At 38.0% G+C, this 24,784-nt stretch overlaps 1 protein-coding gene across 1 annotated transcript in view; it reads left to right on the top strand.

Moving 5' to 3' along the window:
• LOC147912899 (uncharacterized) overlaps positions 1 to 20,730 on the top strand; it is a 30,088-nt gene extending 9,358 nt beyond the window's left edge. The window contains exon 3 of the mRNA XM_087422138.1: positions 18,702 to 20,730. The gene's annotated coding sequence lies outside the window, so the exon portion shown is untranslated. The remainder of the gene's footprint in view (positions 1 to 18,701) is intronic.
• Positions 20,731 to 24,784: the final 4,054 nt, after the last annotated feature.

The raw sequence follows: 24,784 nt of genomic DNA, 5'->3' as shown, positions 1-24,784 counted from the left end.
ATTGGAAAAGATACTTTGTATGAGTTCAATCTTCTTCAATTTATTAAGATTTATTTTGTGATCTAAAATATGGTCTATCCTGGAGAATGTTCCATGTGCATTTGAGAAGAATGTGTATTCTGCTGTTATTGGGTAGAGTGTTCTGTATATGTCTTTTGGGTCCAATTGGTTTACAGCGTTGTTCAAGTCCTCTATTTCCTTATTGTTCTTCTATCTGGTTATTCTATCATTATTGAAAGTGGGGTATTGAAGTCTCCCACTATTATTGTACAGCTGTCTATTTTTTCAGTTCTATCAATGTTTGCTTCATATATTTAGGACCTCTGATATTTGTTGCATATATGTTCATAATTGTATGTCTTCTTGATTCAGTGACACTTTTATCATTATATAATGTCCTTCTTTGTCTCTAGTAACAGTTTTGCCTTACAGTCTGTTTTATCTCATATTAGTATAGCCACTCCTACTCTCTTGTGGCTACTATTTGCATGGAATATCTTTTTCCATATTTTCACTTTCAACCTGTGCATGTCCTTAGATCTTAAGTGAGTCTCTTGTAGATGGCATAGAGCTAAATCTTGATTTTTTTATCCATTCTGTCAATGTATGTATTTTGATTGGGAGTTTAATCCATTTATATTTAAAGTAATTATTCATATTGTTTTTTTTGTTTTGTTTTTAACTTTATTTATTTATTTTTCCCCCCAAAACCCCAGTAGATAGTTGTATGTCATAGTTGCACATCCTTCTAGTTGCTGTATGTGGGACTCGGCCTCAGCATGGCCAGAGAAGTGGTGCGTCGGTGCGCACCCAGGATCCGAACCCGGGCCGCCCGCAGCGGAGTGCGCGCACTTAACCGCTAAGCCACGGGGGCGGCCCTAAAGTAATTATTGATATGGCAGGACTTGTTTTTTCCACTTTATTTGTTTTCTGTATGTCTTAAAATGTTTTTGTCTCTCATTTCCTCCATTCCTTCCTTTGAGTTTAGCTGAATTTTTTACTGACATGTTTTGATTCCCTTCCTATTTCCTTTTGTGTATTCTATAGATATTTTCTTTATGAGTACCATGAGGATTACATAAAACATCCTACAGTTATGACAATCTATTTTAAATTGATAACTTCAACCACATACAAAACTACTCATTTACAGCTCTGCTTCCCCCGCTTTGTTATCAATGTCACAAATTACATCCTTATACATTGTGCACCCATCAATGTATATTTATAATTATTATGCTTTTGTCTTTTAAATATTATTAAAGTATAAAAATTGGAGTTAGGAACCAAAATTACAATAATACTTGTTTTTTTATTTGTCCATTTATTTACCTTTACCAGAGAACTTTATTTTTTTTGTATGGCTCAAGTCACTCTCTAGTGACCTTTTATTTCAACTTGAAGGACTCCCTTTAGCATTGCTTATAGGGCAGGTCTAGTGGTAATGAAACCCCTCAGCTTTTGTTTACCTTAGAATGTCTTAATTTCTTCCTCATTTTTGAAGAACCATTTTGCCAGATAAAATATTTTTGGTTGAGAGTGTTTTTTTTTCGTTTCAGCACTTTAAATATTATTCAGGATCCCTTGTATGTGATGAGTCACTTTCCTCTTACTGCTTTCAAGATTCTCTCTTTGTCCTTACCTTTGATAGTCTGATTAAGTTGTGTCTCAGTGTGGCTCTCTGTGGGTTTATCCTACTTGGAGTTCTTGGATTTGTAGATCCATATCTTTCCTCAAATATGGGAAGTTACAGCCGTTATTTCTTCAGAAAAGCTCTCTGCCTTTTTCTCTCTCTCTTCTTCTGGGACCCCCATAATGCATATATTGATTGGCTTGATGGTGTCTCATAGTCTCTTAGGCTGTGTTTACTTTTCTTCATTCATTTTTTTTTGCTCCTGAGACACAATAATTTTTTTTTTTTAAGATTTTATTTATTTATTTATTTTTCCCCCCAAAGCCCCAGTAGATAGTTGTATGTCATAGCTGCACATCCTTCTAGTTGCTGTATGTGGGACGCGACCTCAGCATGGCCGGAGAAGTGGTGCGTTGGTGCGTGCCCGGGATCCAAACCCCGGGCCGCCAGCAGCGGAGCGCGCGCACTTAACCGCTAAGCCACGGGGCCGGCCCTGAGACACAATAATTTTAAATGACCTATCTTTGAGTTCACTGATTCTTTGTTCTCCCTGTTCAAGTCTGTTGTCAAACCCCTCTAATAAATTTTTCAATTCATTTATTGTGTTTATCAGCTCTAGAATTTGGTTCTTTTGTATAACTTCTCTTTGTTGATATTCACATTTTGTTCATATATCATTTTCCTGATTTTGTTTAGTTGTCTTGCATACACACTTTTGTGTAGTGCCTATTCATATATTTTCCCCATATTTCTATTGGATTTTCTTGCTATATATTCTAGTTACAAGTCTTTGGTTGTATGTGTGTATTACAGAAATATTTTTCCATTCTATGGCTTATTTTTTCCCTCTCTTAATGGTGTCTTTTGAGAAACAGAGGTTCTTCATTTTAAAGTGATATTTTGCCTACACCCAAGGTCATGAAAATACTCCTTTCTTATAAAAGCTTTATTGCTTTACCTTGAATATTTAGATTCACAATCTATCTGGAACTGATTTTTGTATTTTTGTAAAGGAGTGTGACGTTGGATTAAAGATTTTTTTCGCAAAATAAATACTTGACCCAGTACCATTTATTGAAAAGCATGGCCAAATGATTTTTTTTTAGTTTTTAAAATGTAACATATTTTAACTGCAATCAGCTTTTCTCTTCCACTCTGACTTTCCCCTGGGATACTCCCCTCCATGTTATGTGGCTAAGAGGAAGCTGAGTTAAGGTTCACTAGGATTTGGTGAGCTATGTTAGTGTGGTTAATACTCACTTCTACATATACTCCAATTATTGCTTATTATCCTAATGCAGGAATGGCTTCCAGGAATACTGCTTCCACTCATTGTGCTGACTTATGCTGTTGTGACATGAAGGTACAGGGCCAGAGGCTGCCTCATTATATGAACATATCCTGTGGATCCCCGTGCTAGAATAGCGAAAAGTAAAAGAGAAAAGTTTTCTAAAATCCTTCTGAGAAAAAAATATCTAACTCATAGTTGACAGTTCCCAACCCTTCTAGGAGAGTTGAAAGGCATGCTTTTTTTGGTACTGCCAAGTCAAGCTATATAGAAAATTTATTTCACAAGCCATACAAGAAATATGTTGGTTGTTAGGAGGAAAAAAATTATAGACAAGGCAAGGGTGCTTTTATTGTAACAGCACCAATAAAATACACTCAAAACATCTGAGTAAATGTCACAACATTTTTCTGTTCTGTCTACTTCCATAAATCTCAAAGCAAACAAAATTTTGCTATTTTTCTGTTATTATGAAGTTGGCTGTTTAAAGTTGCCAGCAGATATACTTCTATGATTCAGAGCACTTTGAGTTGGTTCACATGAAAGGAAACACATCCTGCTAGGAACACATTTAGGAAAACACCTACTAGTAGCAAAATCCTGCTTGGCACATTTGCTAAGACTATTCAAGAGCATCAATCACTATTCAAGTACTCAGCCAACTGAGAATATTCTCTCAGCCAGCAGCCATAGCAGGAAGAGTCCAAAATGTCTCAATAGGAAAAGGACAGGGCTGGCCCCGTGGCTTAGTGGTTAAGTGCACGCGCTCTGCTGCTGGCGGCCCGGGTTCGGATCCCGGGCACGTACCAATGCCCCGCTTCTCCGGCCATGCTGAGGCCACGTCCCACATACAGCAACTAGAAGGATGTGCAGCTATGACATACAACTGTCTACTGGGGCTTTTGGGGAAAAATAAATGAATAAATAAAATTAAAAAAAAAAGGAAAAGGACATGTTCCCTTTAAGCTGCTGCTTTTATGGCAGGCACTTTTTAATGTGGAAGAAATCTGATGCATTATTTAAAATAAAAAGGCAAGTAAGACAGCAAATGAAGAGACAAATGTTCTAAAATCAGCTATTTAAATGATAATGCCAACAAAAATTTTATTTTAATAAATTGGAAATGTAATATGTAAGCCTACATAGAATATGTATTCATAAGAGAGTAAATACCCAAAGCAAGTATGGAAGGTAGCCTGATTAAACACAAAAATTCAACAGTCATCATTTCTGGATATGAAATGGCTGAACTTTTTCAAATTTTCTTAAACAAAAACCCACCAGTGATACTCAAATAGTTTGCCTACCAAATCACAAATTTTTACTGCATCCTACACCTTGATTAGCAGATTTTCACATGACATTTCAACAACAAAAAATGCCTAACTTACTTTAATGGAAGCTGTTTAAAAAAGAAAAAAAGACCACATGCAACATTTGATATAAACCATAACAGAAAGTCAGATATGTGACGCCTGAGTTCATCCTGACACAGCCACCTACCCACCTAAGTCATCTTGGTCCTCTGGTTGTTGGTTTCGTCATCTATAAAAAGGGGAACTAACATAAATGATTTCTAGAATTCCTTCATAATCTAAAGCAAATTTCTAGAGAAAGCTTCTTCCACTGGGATCCAGCCCTCACCCTTCCAAATAAAACACACATCATTCATTGAGAATCAAATTAGTCACTAGCATCCACAGAGTTATACACATAATGTTTACTCATGAATGTTAAGTATGATTTTAAGTATTGATTGTTAAGTATAATGTTAAGTTAACATTCAATGTTAACATTGAATGTTAAGTATAATGTTAAGTATTGATTAATGACTGGGATTGTCTTTAATCCCAGTCATTAATCAATCAATCAATTCATTTAACAACAATTTATTGAGTTGTTACTATGTGCCTGGCACCATGCTGGACACTGGGGACACAATGGTGACCAAGCAGATCTGGCCCCTGCTCCCATGGAGCTAACTGTCTACTGGAGGAGACACACAGTAATCAAATAATCACACAAATGTAAATATGCTGCTCTGACATGTATTGGGAAGTGGAGGGTTGGGGGAGTCAATCAGCAGGGGAGCAGAACCAGTCAGCGAGCTTAGAGAAGTGACACTTACGCTAAAATTGAGAGAATGAGTAGAAGTTAATTGGGCAAAGGGGGTGGAAAAGAGAGTACTGAGGAAGAGGAACAACAGGCGTGAAGGGTCCACAGCAGGCGGCAGCAATACTCAGAACCTTGACTAATGAAAGAAGCCTGGAGAGGCTCAAGTGCAGAGAGCAAGGCTGAGAAGAGCCTGGGAGGTCAGCAGAGGCTGGATGACACGGGACCTTGAAAGCTATATTTAAGAGTTTTATTCTTATCTGCAAAATCTTAGACGCCATAATTGTCTGTGTGATGTAATCAGATTTCCATTTTAAAAAGATCACTCTGAATGCAGCTGGCGAATGCATGTGGAGGTTGGAGCACCCCAGAGGATTCAGGGAAGCAAGTTAAGAAGTTATTACAGTTGTCCAGACCAGAGTTGAGTCACTGTGAAATGAAAAGAAACCAATGGAATTGAAAGACATTAAATCAATTGGATTTAAACTGATTTGGATGTGGAGAATGAAACAGTGATGCCTGATTTGGGCCTGTGCAGCCATCTGGTGGTGCCAATCCCTGAGCACTTTGGTGCTGAAAAGATTTATCACCTCTCAGTAGAAGCTCCAAAGAGCTGTCTCTTGACAAGATAGGCTGTATGAAAACACTGAAAACATAGGGAAAATATTTACTTGTTGTATTTTTTCAGATTAATAACTGGATCTATGGGTTTAAATTTGAGGTACTTTGCCTGCAGATTCCTGGAGCTTGAAGGAAAATATATTGAACATATTATTTGAAAATGAAACTAACACTGTTTAAAATAAAAACCTCCCATTCTGGGGAATACCCTGTTACAAGAAACTTACACCAGTCTTACCAGCCTTAGCTTACTACTCCAGGTCCATTTTCCTTCCAAACTATATCAAGACTTGAAAAGAAAATTACAGTCCTTAATTCTTCGTGTTAAATTAATTGGAGTGCGTAATAGTAACTAAAGGAGAAATTCTCTATGTCTCAAATGAAAGCAGGAAGAATCTGTGTTGAACAGCTTTTTTGAGATATAATTCACATAGCACTTAATTCACCCACTTAAACTGTACAAGTCAGTGGCTCTTAGTATATTCATAGAGTTGTGCAACCATCAGTGCGATTTTAGAACGTCACTCCCAAAAGAAACCCCACACCCATTAGCCCTCACCCACCATAGCCCCCAACCCTAGGCAACCACTAATCTACTTTCTGTTCTATAGATCTGGCTATTCTGGACATTTCATTTAAATGGAATCACACAATATATGGTCTTTTGTGATGCATTTTTCACTTTGCATAATGTTTTCAAGGTTCACCCATGATTTGCATGTGTTAGTACTTCATTTCTTTTTATTGTCAAATATTCCATCATATGGATGTATCACATGTATCCATTCATCAGTTGATGGACATTTCAGCTGTTTCTACTTTTTGTTTATTATAAATAATGCTGTTATGAACATTCATGTACAAGTTTTTGCATGGACATAGGTTTTCATTTCTTTGGGGAATATACCTAGGAATGAAATTGCTGGATCATATGGTAACTCTATGTTTGATCTTTTGAGGAACTGCCCAACTGTTTTCCAAAGCAGCTACAATACTTTACATTTCCACAAGTAGTGCATGAGGGTTCCAACTTCTCCACATCCTCATCAACATGTGTTACCATCTGTCTTTTTTATTATAGCCATCCTATTGTGTGTGAAGTGGTTTCTCATTGTGGTTGTGATTTGCATTTCCCTGATGGCTAATGAAGTTGAATATCTTTTCAAGTACTTATTGACCATTTGCATATCTTCTTTCAAGAAATGTTTTGCTCATTTTAAATGTTATCTGTCTTTTTATTATTGTTGTAAGAGTTCTTAATGTATTCTAGATAAAAGTTTCTTTTCAGATATATGATTTGCAAAAATTCCCTCCCATTAGACGGGTTGTCTTTCCACTTTCTTTATGGTGTCCTTTGAAGCACAACGTTTTCAATTTTGATGGTGTCCAATTTATCTACTTTTTCTTTTGTTGCTTGTATCTCGGGTATCATACCTAAGAAACTCTTGCCTAATTCAAGATAATGAAATGAATGTGTTTTTTTTTGGGAGGGGGGATCTTTGACCCATTTTGAGTTAATTTTTGTATATGCTGTGAAAGGTCCAAATTCATTCTTTTGCGTGTGGATATCCAGTTGTCCCAGTACCATTTGTTGAAAAGACTGTTCTTTCCCACTGAATTGTTTTGATGTCTTTGTTGAAAATCAATTAACCATCAGTGGGAGGGTTTATTTCTTCACTCTCAATTCTACTCCATTGATCTGTATGTCTACGTTTATGCCTGTGCCACACTGTCTTGATGACTGTAGCCTGTGGGAAGTTTCACAATTGGGAATTGTGAGTCTGACAACTTTGTTCTTCTTATTCAAAATTGTTTTGGCTATTCTGGAAGAATCACTTAAAAGTATTCTGAGTAGAACAATAACAGAAAAATCGTGATAGTCGTGATAAAACACACATAACATAAAATTTACCATCTTAACCATTTTTAAGTGTACAGTTCAGTGGTATTAACCTAACACTCTCTTTTTTTTTTTTTATGAGGAGATCAGCCCTGTGCTAAAATTCACCAATCCTCCTCTTTTTTTGCTGAGGAAGACTGGCCCTGGGCTAACATCTGTGCCCATCTTCCTCCACTTTATATGGGACGCCGCCACAGCATGGCTTGCCAAGCAGTGTTCGGTGCGTGCCCGGGATCCAAACCAGCAAACCCCAGGCCGCCGCAGCGGAGCGCGCGCACTTAACTGTGTGTGCTACCGGGCTGGCCCCCTAACACTCTTTTAAAGAACTACATTTGTGGTTTGTAGTTATTTCTCAAAACTTCCAGAAATAACACATACACACGCAAATGCAATTACAAAACAATTTTTGTGGCCACTTATCATAGCATCAATCACTAATAAAAAAAATAAACCAAAGTCTGCAGTTTTTTCAAATTTTAATATTATGCAAAGGAATTTGCAAATAATGAGACCATTTCATAGTTGAAATAATGCACAATTTACCCTACTTTAAACCTACTCAGTTTTTGTCATATTCTCAAGTCAAAATTATTCAAATACATCAAATTTGGCTCCAAGAATCACTCAAATGCTCTACAGACTTGCCCTTATGATTCCTCTGGGGCTGGGCCCAGTCATCCCCTCAGGGTCTACTGCAGACAAACCCTCCACATCCCACTCCAGTGGAGAACTCAGGACAGTAACACTGTCTAGTCAATGTATGAAATGATAAGAAATTCACATAGGAGAGAAAGACAGTAAAGGGAAACTCAGCGTTTTCAATTGGCTACCTTAACTCCAAATCCTCATCTTGATACAAATTATGGTTCTTGCCATATTTATTTTGACAAAGACTCTCAAGATGAAAGCATGCTTCCGTTACGGATGTTACTTCGTCATTAGTTTGTAAAGTCAAAGTTGCTAAGCAGGGCTACAAAACAAGGCCAGAGACTCCGTACTACAAATATTGTCAATTTATTCAAGAAGTCTGTTAAGTGGATTTGCAATAAAACACAAAATGTAATGTCATTTATCACCCTATGTGTTATCAGAAGTCATGCTTTACATAAGCAGAATGCCAAAGTTTTCTTTACAAATAAAACGTATTTTAATGAACATGTATATACTTTGCTATCATATTTATTTAGAATGAAAATTATGAGGTTAGCTTATCATAAAATAATTTAATAAGCAAAAGTTTGTTATTAGCTGCCCTTTTTCTACACCACAGAAAACTTCTTCTTTATTTGTTCTTTTGTCTTCTAGGAAAATAGGAAGCCTGACAGTCTTTATCACAAATTTGTCAGGTAAAACTGACATTCAGTTATCCAACTTGTATTTATTGAGCATCTACTGTGTGCCAGGCAGCATTCTAGAAACTGGAGGCACAAAATTATAAGATATTCTCTGCCTTCAGGAAACATGGAAAACAGTGGTAGCAGTGTTCATTTTCTTTTTCATGCCTCTTACAGTAGTTTCCAGAAAGCTGGAAAATAATAATTCCACATTTTATTTTTTTAAAGTTCTACTTGTTTTAGAGTAGTCAAATTCATAGAGACAGAAAGTAGAATGGTGGTCTCCAGGGGCTGGGGGCAGGAGGTGAATGGGGAGTTCTTGTTTAATGGGTACAGAGTTTTGCAAGATGAAAAGAGTTCTGGAAATGGATGGTAGTGATGGTTACACCACTATGTGACTGTACTTAATAACCCTGAACTTTACACTTATAAATGGTTAAGATGGTAAATTTTATGTTATGTGCATTTTACCATAATTTTTAAAGAAAGACTATGGTATGCTATAATGTGTTAGCACATATGTGAAAATAAAATAAAATAATAGACTAACAAAAATATTCTACTCGTTTAACCCAAAATGTAATTACTTTTCATCTACCTTTGTAATTCAGCATTCAAGCTATATTTACATTTTACTTCTATACAAATTGTGCAAATGTATTTCTTATTATCGTGACTTTGCACAAGCTGGTTCCATACTACATAGCCATCTTACACCTCTCTTCCCCAGTTACACCTGTTCTGAGCACATCCCCCAGAAGCACATCCACAGGCACAGCTTGACCCTCAGTGACCCACAGACACTGACTCTGATGCCCTGTCCTCTGAACTCCTGCAGAGCTCACAGTCCGCGCTGCAGAGTTTAGCATCAAAGAATCAGATATTTTAGGTCTATGTAGAACACTTTAATGTATTTTTTAAACTTTTACACATTTTAAAGTAAATCAAAACATTAAATTTGCCTAACAGACCTTGTAAAGAAGATTTTTTAAAAACTGCCATGGAAAATCAAGTCCCTAATCCTTATTACACTTCATTCACAACATAAAGTGTTTGAGTGAGAAGAGTTCTTGGAAACCATGTCCTCCGAATCCCTCATTGTACAGATACGGACACTGAGGCACTTTGGGGTCAGACGGACCCGAATGCACTTGTCAGATTTGATCACTGACAGGATTAGGAGAGATTATAAAAAATTAATTTTCTGAAGAAAAGAGGAAATAATCGAAAAAGAAAGATCAGTTATTTCCTGCTGTTTGAGGAAAGGTGGGGCTTTTGGGTAACAGTTTAAGGACTAGAAATACAGATAGAAAACAGATGCCTGGCTCTGGTCAAAGCTGCCCCAATTTGCAATCATCGCACTACCTTGATCCATTTCCCGAACAACATAGAAACCAAGCCACTTTGCAAAAACCTAAGAACATTTCAAGCTGTGGTTCCCAAAGGAAATAATGTAAAAAGGGATCATGAGTATCTTGAGAAAGGCTTCCCAGATGACTCTCATCTCCCTCCAATTTCCTGGGCTGAGATTCACTGTTTTAGAGGTAACAGGAAGAAATTTTCAAAAGTGGGCAGGGCTTCTTCCTGATTGCAGGTAGCAGGGCCAGCCTCCTCTTATGGGCTCTGCCTGACCTCAAATACCTTCATTGAACTTTTCCCTTGCCCTTGTTACAATGACTGAATGGGAAAAGGTCAGAGACAACCTGTTTATCAATAAGGAGTCTCCTTGTAAAAATACTAATATCATACCTCTACAAGGATTAAGAGACGTGAGTCAAATAAGACAATATAAATAAAGCCTGTAGTAGTCCTAGCACTCAATAATAGAGTCTAGTATAACAGTGGTAATCTAGTAATAACTTTGATTATCCTTCAATACATTAGTGGGAATTAATTTGAACCATTTGCTTTGCTACTGATATTTAAAGGAAATCAACTTAACCAGGGGATTGGAAGCTTCAAATTGAGAGTGAGATGGAGGAGTAGAAGAACTTGGAGGGCTGGAGCAGGTCTGGAGGGCTGCTGTGACACGGGGCCTCTGAATTCCACACAGCCTGTACAGAGAGGCACTTGGCGGGGGGTCATTCCTTACTTCTGTTTCACATGACTCCAAGCTCCCAAGATCCAGAATTAGATTATCACCATGACCAGTTTAACAAACTATGTTGTGATTTATTTATTTATTTGTTTATTTATTTTTTGTGTGTGAAGAAGATCAGCCCTGAGCTAACATCCGTGCTAATCCTCCTCTTTTTGCTGAGGAAGACTGGCTCTGAGCTAACATCTATTGCCAATCCTCCTCCTTTTTTTTTCCCCCAAAGCCCCAGTAGATAGTTGTATGTCATAGCTGCACATCCTTCTAGTTGCTGTATGTGGGACGTGGCCTCAGCATGGCCGGAGAAGCGGTGCGTCTGTGCGCACCCGGGATCCGAACCCCGGGCCGCCGGTAGCGGAGCGCGAGCACTTAACTGCTAAGCCACGGGGCTGGCCCCCTATGTTGTGATTTAAACAGATTTCTGCAGACTAAGTTGGAACTTATCCACCATTTATAATAATGCTGAATCTATATGAAAAATGCCATCTGAGTTCCAAATAACTGAGTCAAACTTTGAATGCAATCCAGTCCCGAGTTGGGAATCAAATGTACACACTCCCTTCAAAATAGGAACTGTGTCTGGGCTCTCAGCCACTCACATTTACTAGAACCACATGGTTCACAACTATTCTTTGCAGGTGAGACGCATCATTTTCTTCCACTTGATAAGGTAATTCAGCTTAGTGCACTTAAGACATCTCTATCCTGAATAAGAAGATCAAACTTGCAATCTTGGGGGGAAAGAGGACTGCTAAATTACTGTCATCTATGATAGCACCATAAAGCAACAGTGGCCCATGTAAGAGAAGGTTGATAGAATGGTTACTCTATTTCTAAAATAGACAACACACATCTTGTTAAATATCATCCCAAAGAACTATGGTCAGCACTGGTTGGCTCCAGCTGCTTTCTTGCCAAGAAAAACTAGCATGACAATGTTAACCTAAAGATACTACTATCCACAAAATGAATCCATCATTTAGCTTTTAAAGTAACTAGGCTCCTAGTAAATCTCTCTGCCTAATAGAGATGAGAGCTCAAGTTCCCATGTATTTCTCAGACTCAGTGCCCAAACACTCAGGCAGTATTTGATTTTTTTATATTAATAAATCAGTCTTCTTTAAATTTCTAAGTATGAAAGGAATTAGAAAAGGATGCTTGACCATATAAGGCAGAATTTAAGTATCTTTCATGTGAAGTAGTCAAATAATGGTGATTGAACATTTGTCCTAAAGAGAGAGTACTTGTGAATTTTGTTAAGAATCCCTAGAATGTCAAGAGTGGAAAACACACCTAAAGGCTTCAGTCTACTCACATTTCTTTCCCATGTGTGTTTATGGACTTTCACAAAATTAGGCTTGGTTCCTCCAGGAAGAAGTCCTCAGCGGTTGTTGGAACATGGGGACACACATCCACTTTCACGATGGGGCAGGAAAGGCTCATACACCAAACAGCGTGCCCAGACTCCCAGTCTTTGTTCCTCAGCAACAGAATGACCACACTGTGAAGCAGTGATCAACTTCTACTAAGCCTAAAGGGTTTTAATTATGCCCATTACAACCCGTGTAGTTCTAGCACTGGACTTGTGTTGTCCCTGTGCATACTGAGAGTTTTCATGGATAGATGGCCTAATAGTGCCAATTATTATGGAAAGACACACTCCAAGGTCACATTTGCAGTGTTAGTTGGTCTTTCAAACATCTGAGATAAAACCTTACAACTACCACTTTATAGGTCACTTTATAGGATTGAGGAAGTAAAAAGGGGATCAATGAAATGCTGTCAAGAAACTTTTCATTAAAACTAGGAAATCAAATCTACTAAAGGTTTGTCCAAAGATTTCGTGTGAAACCCATTTTCAAGACTACATAAGTTTCCCAAAAAATGCATCTAGAAAAACTTTTAAGTTCTCTGAAATCCTGGACCAAGCTTCATAGTTTGATACGTGCAAAACCTGAATACGTGTAAAAGAATACAGGTACTAGCTACCAATTGTGGTGATGAACTGAAGAGACAAACAATGTGAGTAGACTCAGTTGGCCAGATCTGATGGAAGATTAAGGGAAGGGAACTGTTGCACTGGGTTAAAGACTAAAAAGAGAAAGTCACATTGGGCTCACACTGTATAAAATCAAATCTACACTATAAGGTCACACTATCAACTATAAACATGAATTCACACTACACATGGAAGGTGCCGGCAGGGCGCAGTTAGGTTCCTGATCTGGGGCAAGTCTCTCAAGTTCCTGTGACCCCATTCCCTCTGGAAAACAGTGGGCAGACCAGCTTCCCACTCTGACTGTGATTCATTGTCACTAGTGAGCTCGAGCCAGGGCAACTGTATTTGTAAAGCTCTATGGATGATCTTCATAAACGAGGATCTGTCGACCTAAGAAATAAGTCCCAAATCCCCCTAAAATTATATTCTCATAAAAAGGTAGTGAGATGCTGGATGCTATGTATGATCCATTATTCATAATTTCAAAATAAGAAATGTAGGTGATTGAATGACCAAAGGGGAAAAAAATGTGTATTGTGAAATAACTGTCTTCAGTCATAAAAAATATATATAGGGCTTTCTACTCCAATTTTTATTCTGGTTTCTCTCTCTCTCTCTGGTTTTTTAAGTTATTTTCATTAAATTTCTCATTACTGAATGAGAAGAAAACAGAAGAATCATTTATGTGTTAACATAAGATTCAAATGACAGGCTTAATTTAACATCTCATAAAACTACTGAGGTTCTTTCTCCAGACAGAATGTCACACGGTATCGCAGTGCTCCATTCACAGCATCAGCAGATGAGCATCTTAAGCACTGCAGTGCAGTCTCCTTCCAAACCTCGAAGAGATCATTTGTCAGGAACTTAACTCTTTTCCTTAAAATAGACAGAAGACAGAATACAAGCATAAGGACTGAATAAGGGAAGCTCATCTGAACCCACTTTTTGAATCCAGATCAATGAAAAATTGGCCAAATTTTTAAAATCATCTTAAAATTAGAGAGACATTTTTTCCTCTTCAGTGATTCATCTTTGATTCGAAGTCTAAAATGCTGAGGTTTGAATGGAACTTCATACCTTAATAGCTTAACATCAGAAATAAAATGTATTTAACTTACTCCATTTGATTCTACACAGTTCCATTCATTAACAGACATTTAAGAATGAATAGGGACAGAACACATTTATTCAGTGTTTACTCTGCATCAGGCACTTTACATACTTTCCCTCATTCTATCTTAACAATGACCCCACAAGACAGCTGTTAGTGTCCCCATACTAAAGAAGAGGAAACTGAGGCTCAGGGATGTGTGGTAACTTAGCAAAGCCATAGCTACTAAGAAGTGGAAAAGTGAAGTGAACATAGCCCAGTCTTGCTCTAAGGCCTGAACTCCCCACTGCCTCAGTTTCTCTAAATACAAAACTACCCTAGAGCAAGAGACTATATAAGGTACGTTATCAATAACTTGTGTCTAATATGACAAAGGAGAAATATGAAATTAATTTTTTTCTTCTCTTCTTTACTACTTTGCTACAATCCAACCACTTTAATAAATACAAAAGAAGAAAATGTACCCCAAAATGGCCAATTGGTTTCTCCTAATTCTCAGGAAGATGCTGAGTGAAATCTTTTAATTAAATTATTAAAAATGAACACAGGAACACAAAATATAACTAAGGAATATTCAGATGCTCCGAGAGAAGCAAGAGAGCATGAAGCAAAGAATGAAAAGTCAGAAAGTATGTGCCCCTAAAACCCGAGTTACACTCATTAGCGGGAGTGCACAGGTAGCTTCAGTGCTGACAGACACACCGTCAGGGCAGCCTGGGCGCATGTGTGCGTCAGATGTGCTAGGATGTGTTCTCTGACCACACGTCCAACTGAGAAGTGTGTGTGTGTCAGTTATTACTGTTCATTAGCAGACAAGAACCCAGACAAGGATGTTCTGCCCTAGGAAAAATGTCTCACTCAGTTTTACATATGGGTAATTTTTGGGTAAGAGCTGGACTTGGATGCCAGAAAGGCAGAGGGGAATTACCCCTGTGCTTCATGTCATTTTAACATAGGCAACAAAGATGTGAATAGTAATCAGAGAAACTCACTGACCTCAGCATCTTTCTGGTTAATTTATTAAATAATTATTCGTTAAGCAAATATCCACTAGGAACTAGGGAGAGAGCTGTCAGCACGGTCTGCCTTCCATGTGGATTTCTCTCTCTGATATCCTGTCTTCTAGGTGTCTGCCTTCTGCCTGTCGGACTGTAAGGTTGGGTCCAGGTCCAATTCCTCGTAGCAGACTATAGTGATGAATGTAAGCTGTGTGAGCACAGGGACAACATCTGCCTGTGTGGACAAGGAAGGTTCATGGAGGAAATGCCTCATGACCGGGATCCCAAAAGACAAGTAGATTCAGCAAATAGAAAGAGGCTGGAGTAATCAAGCATCATAAGAAGATTTGAAGGCTTTGAAGACTAGGAAGTTTTCAAGGAATGGCATTGGAAATGAAGACAAAGAAAGGAAAGTAGTAAGAGATGAGGTAGGCTGAAATCAGAGACTGCCTTGATCCATATTAAGAAGTCTGAACTTTATTCTGTAGGCAATGAGGTGGGAATCATCCAATGATTTTAACAAGGGAATGACATATCCCCCAGTGAACCCATTTTGATCTGTAAAATGAACTAATTCAAATGTTTCCCTAAACACCTCTTTTACTTTTGTCTTTTAATTTATAAAACAAAAATATTGATGAGGATGTGATTTAAAGTTTCACTAATTTCTAACCAGTCTTGCTGTGGTCTGAATGTTTGTGTGCCCCCAAAATTGCCTAAAATATGTTGAAATCCTAATCCCCAATGTGATGGTATTAAGAGGTGATCACCTTTACCCAAAGGTAATCACCTTTGGAGGTGGTTAAGGTCATGAGGACAGAGCCTTCATGAATAGGATTAGTGTCCTCATAAAAGAGGCCCCAGAGAGATCCCTTGCACCTTCTACCATGTGAGGACACAGTGAGAAGTTGGCAGTCTGCAACCTGGAAGAGGGTCCTCACCAGAACGCGACCATGCTGGCACCCTCATCTTGGACTTCAAGCCTCCAGTACAGTGAGAAGTAAATTTCTGTTGTTTATAAGCCACCAGTCTATGGTATTTTGTTACAGCAGCCCCCAAAAGACTAAGATAACTCCATTATGCATACACTGACCATCAAAATTAAAAACCTTTGTGCTTCAAAGGACACCTTGAAGAAAGTGGAAAAGACAACCCACCAAATGGGAGAGCATTTTTGCAAATCATATATCTGATAAGAAACTCTTATCTAGAATACATATAGAACTATTACAGTTCAATAATAAAAAGACAACCCAATCAAAAAATGGACAAAGGAGCCGACTAGGTATTTCCACAAAAAGACGTATAACTGGCCCACCAGTTATATATGACATGAACGTCATTAGCCATCAGGAAACGGCAAACCAAAACCACAATGAGATACCACTTCCCACACAGTGGGATAGCTACTCTCAAAAGGAAAGAGGATAACTAGTACTGGTGAGGAGATGGAGAAACTGGAACCCCCATACCCTACAGGTGGAAATGTAAAAAAGGTGTAACTGCCTTGGAAAACAGTTTGGCACGTCCCCCAAAAGGTCAAACATAGAGTTACCGTATGACCCAGCAATTCAACTCTAGGTAGACACCGAAAAGAAATAAAAACATAAGTCCATGCAAAAACTTGTACATGAATGTTCACAGCAGCATTATTTGTAATAGCCAATAGTAGAAACAGCTCAAATGCTCATCAACTGGATGAATGGATAAAATGTGGTATATCATACAATGGAATATTATTTGGCAATAAAAAGGCATGAAGTACTGATACACGATACAACATGGATGAACCATGAAAACATTATGCTAAGTGAAAAAGCCAGACACAAAACACTATGAGTACGGGGCCAGCCTGGTGGTGTAGTGGTTAAGTTCGTATCCTCTGCTTTGGCGACCCTAGGTTCGTGGGTTTGGATCCTGGGCATGGACCTACACACCGCTTATCAAGCCATGCTGTGGCAGGCGTCCCACATATAAAATAGAGGAAGATGGGCATGGATGTTAGCCCAGGGCCAATCTTCCTCAGGAAAAAAAGAGGAGGATTGGCAACAGATGTTAGCTCAGGGCTAATCTTCCTCACAAAAAAAAGAAAGAAAGAAAAGACCACAAATTGTATGAGTCAGCTTATATGAAATTGACAAAATAGGTAAATCCATAGAGGTAGAAAGTAAATCAGTGGTTGCCTAGGGAAGAAACATGTGGGGGAAATGGGGAGTACTAATAGGCTTGAGGTTTCTTTTGGGGAGATGATTAAAATGTTCCAAAACTGATTGTGGTAATGGCTGCACAACTCTGTGAATATACTAAAAACCACTGAACTGTACACTAAACGGGTGAATTTTATAGCATGTGAATTACATCTCAATAAAGCTGTTATAATAAAAAATGTGCATTATGCATCATGGAAATATAAACTAAGCTCTCAAAAAGGAGTATAGAATCTTGCTCCTTGACTTTAAGGATCTGAACTAAGAATATGAAAACCGAAAGAGACGTTATTATGTAACATTGTAGGTACTAGGTTATACCGAAAGCTTCATGAGGATTTTCAGATTTTAATACAGAAAAGGCATCTTAAGTTAAAAAAATATATATTCACAACTGTTAGAAGGAATTTTCACAAGTCAGGGAGAGGGTAACATGATGGTCATCAAATGAAAAATCTAAACTTAAAAGTTTTAATCACATAGTTTTGTACTCTGAATATTAAAGTGGCATCCAAATTTATTACTGCTCCACGCCCCAAAAAAGGGGTCAAAGGTTCAACAGCCTAATTAACAATATGTATTTCTAAAGCACCACTTGTGACAAATCAAAATATTAATAAACAAATATTTTGCAGTCATTAAGAACTGAAGTTTCCACACTCCCAGTTATATAATTAAGAATTGACCATTTATCTTTCTGAACATTCTGTTTCATAGGCATGAGTAACTCTTCTGATGGTTAGAGTGGATCAAAGAAGTGACTGATGCATTAAGCATAACATTTAAATTTTAAAAATCCAACAGCGTTTTTAAAAAGGCTGTCTACCCTGAATTTCTTCCTAAATTCCATATAAAGGAATAGACATAAACGCTGATTACAGCAATCTGCTGGCAAAGTAACAAAAGATCAATACTGGTCTACAGTGATACTGGCATGTGTCAGTGAAGAAAATGTTCTAATATTCACATTCATCAGGCTCTAATGTTCCTTCCACAAATAATTAAAAACAAATACAAAGTACATTCTGGATTTGTCAGAGGTGAGTATCTGACTTTTATACCAATTTGTTCAATCCTCAGTATAAATGACCATAACCTACCACAAAATGCGGCACTTCGAGGCCTAACATACAACACATCTCTCCAGTTTATTTCACTTTTTTTCTGCTTATTTATGCAATCGTTCAGATCCAACGTTACTATTAGGTTTCATATCCAAAAGATATCACTATGACAAGCCAAACAAACCCCCATTTCTTTACATGTCTTCTTAAATGTACAAAATCAAGTCCAAAACAGATTTTTCCCATTTCTTTAGTTTTACAGGAAATGCAGAAAGTAAATATACATCAAACAGATATCTATTAGCCTTCATTTAATCACGTCTCCGTCTCTTCTAGCAGGCCTTCGTGTCAAGAGTTCTGCCAGACGAGAACAATTTAAGATGCAATATTGTATAGAGTGACAGACCTAGCAGGGCTGCGGTACTTGAGTCGCTACCGCCTTCACCGACGTCCGCTCCGCCCCGTGACACCTCCAAAGGCCACCAGAGATTCAGCACTACGTGGGGGAGGGGCGCCAGCAGTCGCTGGCCCCGCCCCCGCCCCAGGCCCCGCCTCTGCGCCTCCCTGCGTCCAATCAGGGCCGTCAAGCTGGGGCCAGCTTCCCACGCAACGCTGTTCGCGGCTTCTCAGAGCCTTGCCAACTGCCCATCTAAACGCTTCAAACTTCAAGCCCCGCCCCAAATTCTCGAATCCCCTCTAGCTTCTGAAGCTCCGCCCCTGCACCTTCACCTCTCACCCCTGCCCCTGGGGACTCTCGCTGGTCTAGTCCTCCCTCCGCCTACCATTCTCACATTCCTACTACTGGGTGGCATCCCGTGGGCTGGGTACATGTATGTAACCTCCACAGCTGCACAAGCAGGGTCTGTGTTTGACCCCATTTCACAGATGAGGAAACAGAAGCTCCAGGACCCCTCTCTTCCTTTCCCAGCCGAAATCGCTCACATTTGGTTAAGAAACTGGGCTCACTGAGGCCTGAAATTAGAGCACCGGGGTGCGGGTTCCAGTCCCAAACTGTCAGATTGTGTGACCCGGGGGCAGTTCTGAGCCCCAATTTTCTAATCTTTAGCATGAGCTTTAGCATGAGGAGCTTGGCCTATCGATAGCCAGAGTCCATTTCGGCTCCAGAATAACCAGGATTTGGGGAAGCCGACTTCTCAACAGCAACAAGGGAAGCCTCTTCGGCTTTCTCAACTCTGTCTTTTCAACTCAGGGAGGCTGTTTGGTTTTCCCTCTCCTGTGCTGTGGCCTGAAGTCTCTGCAGGCAGCACACTAGGGCCGTCACAGGACTCACCTCTTTCTTCTTCTCTCAGGGATTCTTCTTCTCCTTTGCCTCCTTTCAAATGTTTTACTTATTTTTTCCACTTTTTAATTTTTTGAAAGCAGCAAAGGTAAACCTGGTCCCTGTTATTCCATCGTTATTGGAGTGGAGGTTCACTTCTGGTTTTTTTCAATACTACCAATTAGATAGGATTAGGATAATTAATATTTTAAAAAAGTGTTTGCATTCACATACATGTTTCCCATTGTTTGCTCACCATTTTTTGTTGCACATTAGCTTGTCCTTCTGGAATCATTTTCTTTCTTTTTTTTTTTTTATCATTTTATTTATTTATTTATTTTTCCCCCCAAAGCCCCAGTAGATAGTTGTATGGCATAGTTGCACATCCTTCTAGTTGCTGTATGTGGGACGTGGCCTCAGCATGGCGCGAGAAGCGGTGTGTCGGTGCATGCCTGGGATCCAAACTGGGCCACCAGCAGCGGAGCACGCGCACTTAACCGCTAAGCCACAGCCAGCCCTGGAATCATTTTCATTCTTCCTGAAGTGCATCCTTTTGAGGTTCATTAGTGAGGTCTCTTGGTGGTGAAATTCTTGCAAGATACATTTCCCGGATGCCAAGTTCTGGGTTTTTAACCTCAATCCTTTATAAATATTATTGTGCTGCTTTCTTGCTTGCATTGTTGCTGATGAGAAGTCTGGAGTTTTTCTAATGGCCTTAATTTTGTAGGTGCTCTGTCTTGTCTCTGTAGGTGCTTTTAATTTTGTCTTTTGGGGGCCAGCCCCGTGGCTTATCAGTTAAGTGCGAGCCCCCGCTACTGGCGGCCCAGAGTTCGGATCCTGGGTGCGCACCGAGGTACCGCTTCTCCGGCCATGCTGAGGCCGCGTCCCACATACAGCAACTAGGATGCGCAAGTACGACATAACAACTATCTACTGGGGCTTTAGGGGAAAAAAAAGGAGGAGGATTGGTGATAGATGTTAGCTCAGAGCCAGTCTTCCTCAGCAAAAAGAGGAGGATTAGCACGGATGTTAGCTCAGGGCTGATCTTCCTCACAAAAAAATAAAAATAAAAATAAATGAAATTATACAATATGAAATCTTTCATGATTGGCTTCTTTCACTTTGCATAATATTTTCAAGGCTCGTTCATGTTGTAGCACATATCAGTACTTCATTATTTTTTTATTGACAAATAATATTCCACTGTATGGATATACCACATTTTGTCACTATTTACTAATAGGTGTACATTTATGTTGTTTCTATTTTTGTACTAATTTTGTATCTTCCTGTGAGTCTATAATTATTTTTAAATGAAAATTTAAAAAAAAAGCATATGATTGCAATATGCAGCAAGTGTTGACAATCTCTGGCCTGGACTATTAACATTCAAATTTGCTCAACATAAATAGAATAAAAGCAACACATAAAATCAAGGGAGTATCCCAAAGCTTGAATGCTATGGAATCTAAAATCAATACCATTTACCATATTGTCTCTCACATATTTTCTGTTATTCCACATTATATCTCACATTATTTCTTGTTATGAGCTTTGCATCATTCTAGGGCTTAAACACGACTATCGATTTTTGTTATTTTAGTCTCTTCTTTACTTTGAGTTGGTGACATAAAGTTAATATGCTCAGATTCACTAGAAACCTATTTGGCGGTAATGTCTTTTTGAATTTTAAATATTACCCTGTTGCCTGCAACCTATAATTTTTTTTCATTTTTACATGGTTTTTGATATCCTAACATTTAAAGTCTATCTTTAAAGCCTATATCTGTATTTTTTGAAGCTTCTGGGTCTCTACTTGTGATTAAGAATACCTCCTCAAGGCCTGGATTGTACATGCATTCACTTAGGATGATTTTTTTATTGCATTTGTATTATGTATTTTGTAAAAAAAACAAAAACAAAAACAAAACAAAACAAAACAAAACACCTCAAAATTTAGTGGCTTAAAACAACATTTATTATCTCACAGTTTCTGTGAGTCAGGAATGCAGGCGTGATTTAGCTGGGAAACTGACCCCAGGTCTATCACAAGGATACAATCAAGGTGTTGGCCAAGGCTGCAGTCATCTCAAGGTTCAATTAGGGAAAGATCTACTTCAGAGCTCACTCATGTGACTGTTGGTAGTCTTCAATCCTTGCTGGCTATTGGCTGGAAACATCAGTCCCTTGCCTCATGGGCCTCTCAGTAGGGCTACTCACAACATGGCAGCTTACTTCCCCCAGAGCAAGAGCTGAGAGAGAGAGGAATGCAGAAGTCACAGTCTTTTTGTAATCTAATCTCAGAAGCGATGCCCCATCACTTTTGCTGTATTGCATTCCTTCAGTGCCACTACTTAGGTCCAGACCGCACTCAAGGGAAAGGATTACAAGGTTATAAATACCAAGAGGTGGGGATAATTAGGAACTATTTGAAAGACTGCTTATCACTGTTATTGATTTACTTTCCAATAAGTTAATATTCTTCTTAAATTTATGTGTATGTACACACACATTGTCAGGATTCCATTGGTCATTTTTGTAAGTGGATTTTATTGTTAAGAACCGTTTATCATCCATAAACCAACATCCTTTTTAGCCATCCCATTTATAATCATATTCTCCCACCTATCTTATTTCATACGTCTAAATATATTTGATCTCTTCCTAAGTATCCACAATTATACCTCATTCTAGCTGTTGACTCAGTTGCCAAAAGGATGACCATATCTGTGTTTACCGTTATGTACAGATGCTGTTTTGTAGGATGGATGTGAGAGGAATAAATCCACTAAATGATCCATGTATTTGATTAATGGCAAAAGATGCAGTTTAAGGACACACTATATAAAAATATTAATGTACCAAGTTTCTCTTTTTTCCTTCCATTATATTTAACAACTGGATGTTACCTCTTTAATATACCATCTTCAGATTCACATTTTCCCTATAAAGTAGAAGATATAAAACTGGGTTTTCCTATTGACGATCAAAGAAATCATGAATGACAAAGATATCAATGTTTAGGGCACCTGATTTCGCAAGAGTAATTAATACAGAAAGATTGGAATTAAAAAATTTAGAAGGAACATGCCCTATTGCTGTAAATACTGTACATTTATGTGGAGATCATATAAGGATGTGGTCTTTTTATGATGGTGAGTGGAATGTAAGACAAACTATGGTTTACCTCTGGCAGTTCATTACATTATTGTTTCCAAATATTCATGGGCCTTCCCAATGAGAAGATTATATCTCCTCCCACTCCTGATGTCACACTTAGCCATATGACTTGCAATGTGCCTCCCCATGGGAGAATTATATTTTCCTACTCCATTGACATCAAGCTTGGCCATTATATTTAGTTTGGCCAAAGAAACATGAACAGAATTGATACGTACCACTTCCAAGTATTAGTTTTGTGGTCCACTGTATAGGATTACCATCTCTTTTTCCTCTGCTAAAATGCTATTCCAGTATCCTAGATAGAGGTTGCTCCTTCAGCCTGGATACCAAAATGAAGACTGACATGGAAGAGATTTAAGCCAACCAATGTTGAACATACAGCAAGAGCAAGAAATAAATATATGTTGTTATGTATCACTGAGATTTAGGGTTCCTTCTTAACAAAGCATAGCTTAGCCTAAACTGATGAGTTTCTTTCTATTTCAATTATGTAAGTACTCACAAAATGATTCACACTCTCTCTGAATGGTGCATGATGTTATTTGTGTGTGTGTGTGTTGTTTTAACCAGTTATTAATAAATATCTCATTTCTTTCATTAAAACTGATTTCCTGTTTGTGCCTTACTTTTATGTCATTTATGCAATACAAATGACATTTGTGGAAATTAAATGCCCCTTACTGAGTCTTGTATGAACCAAAGTTCTATGATTGCAAGAAAGAAAAACAGACACTAGATAGTTTAAGGAAAAACTGAAATGAGTGGAACACTGAGTACTTAAAAAAACAGTTTTCAGAAAACACAAGCATCAAGTTAGCTCCAGAAATATGGGAGCAGGTAAATAAGGTGTCATTTTTTCCATCCACTAATTCCAACTCTTTATTTAAGTGTATTTTTAAACTACTCAAGAAAAAATAATTAGCTATATTTAGTAGTAGAAAACATTTTTGAATGGATATTGCAAAATAAAAAAGCAAGGGGTACAGCAGTATTTATAGAAGGATATCATATATATAGAAATACACATATACAATTTCTGATAATCAGTATAATATCTTTAAATGGATATGTAAGGGCCAGCCCCGTGGCTTAGCGGTTAAGTGCGTGTGCTCTGCTACCCGCGGCCCGGGGTTTGGATCCCGGGCCCGCACCGACGCACTGCTTCTCCCGCCATGCTGAGGCCGCGTCCCACATACAGCAACTAGAAGGATGTGCAGCTATGACATACAACTATCTACTGGGGCTTTGGGGGAAAAATAAATAAATAAAAATTAAAAAAAAATGGATATGTAAGAATCTAGTAATAGTGTTGGTTTCTGGAGAAAATAAATATAGATGGAAAGAGGAAGGAGACAGTTATACATTTGACTGCAAACATTTTTATATCTTTTGAATTTTGAATCAAATGCCTCTGATATAAGATAAATCTTCAGCTTTTTATTTTAAAACTCTTACTCATTTGCTTCAGTATGAATTTCCATATTATACTTTATCTTCATCACTAGTTTATAAAGGCAATTTTTTGTACTTATTTCAATGCACCACAGCAAATTTAATATACTTCACCATTTCTTTTCTGTTATAGCCCTATATAACTTGGCTTCATGACCTTTCTTTCCCTTAGACCTCAGTCTCCAGTGTTAAAATATTATTCTCCATTTATTTATTTACCCAGAATTTTTAACCTCTAGTTTGTGTTTTATAAAAATTTCTTCTGCTCCCATTGAGATATCTATACGGCATATTTAATTTAAGCTGTAATGTGTAAAATTGCAAATATACTTATTTCTTTTTAATTATGAGTTTTAAAATGTAAATAAAATTACAAAAAAATTATGGACATTATGTAGCCAGTATTCAGATTTAACTTTTGACAATAATTTTACCTATTGGCTGTAGATCTCTTATTACATTAAATTAAAGCTTCACGGGTATAACATCTCATCCTTATATATTC

This window comes from Ceratotherium simum, chromosome 33, assembly GCF_057802395.1.
Source record: "Ceratotherium simum simum isolate JZ-2026a chromosome 33, ASM5780239v1, whole genome shotgun sequence".
In the NCBI taxonomy this organism is placed as follows: domain Eukaryota; kingdom Metazoa; phylum Chordata; class Mammalia; order Perissodactyla; family Rhinocerotidae; genus Ceratotherium; species Ceratotherium simum.
This window is presented reverse-complemented; position numbering and strand designations above follow the sequence as displayed.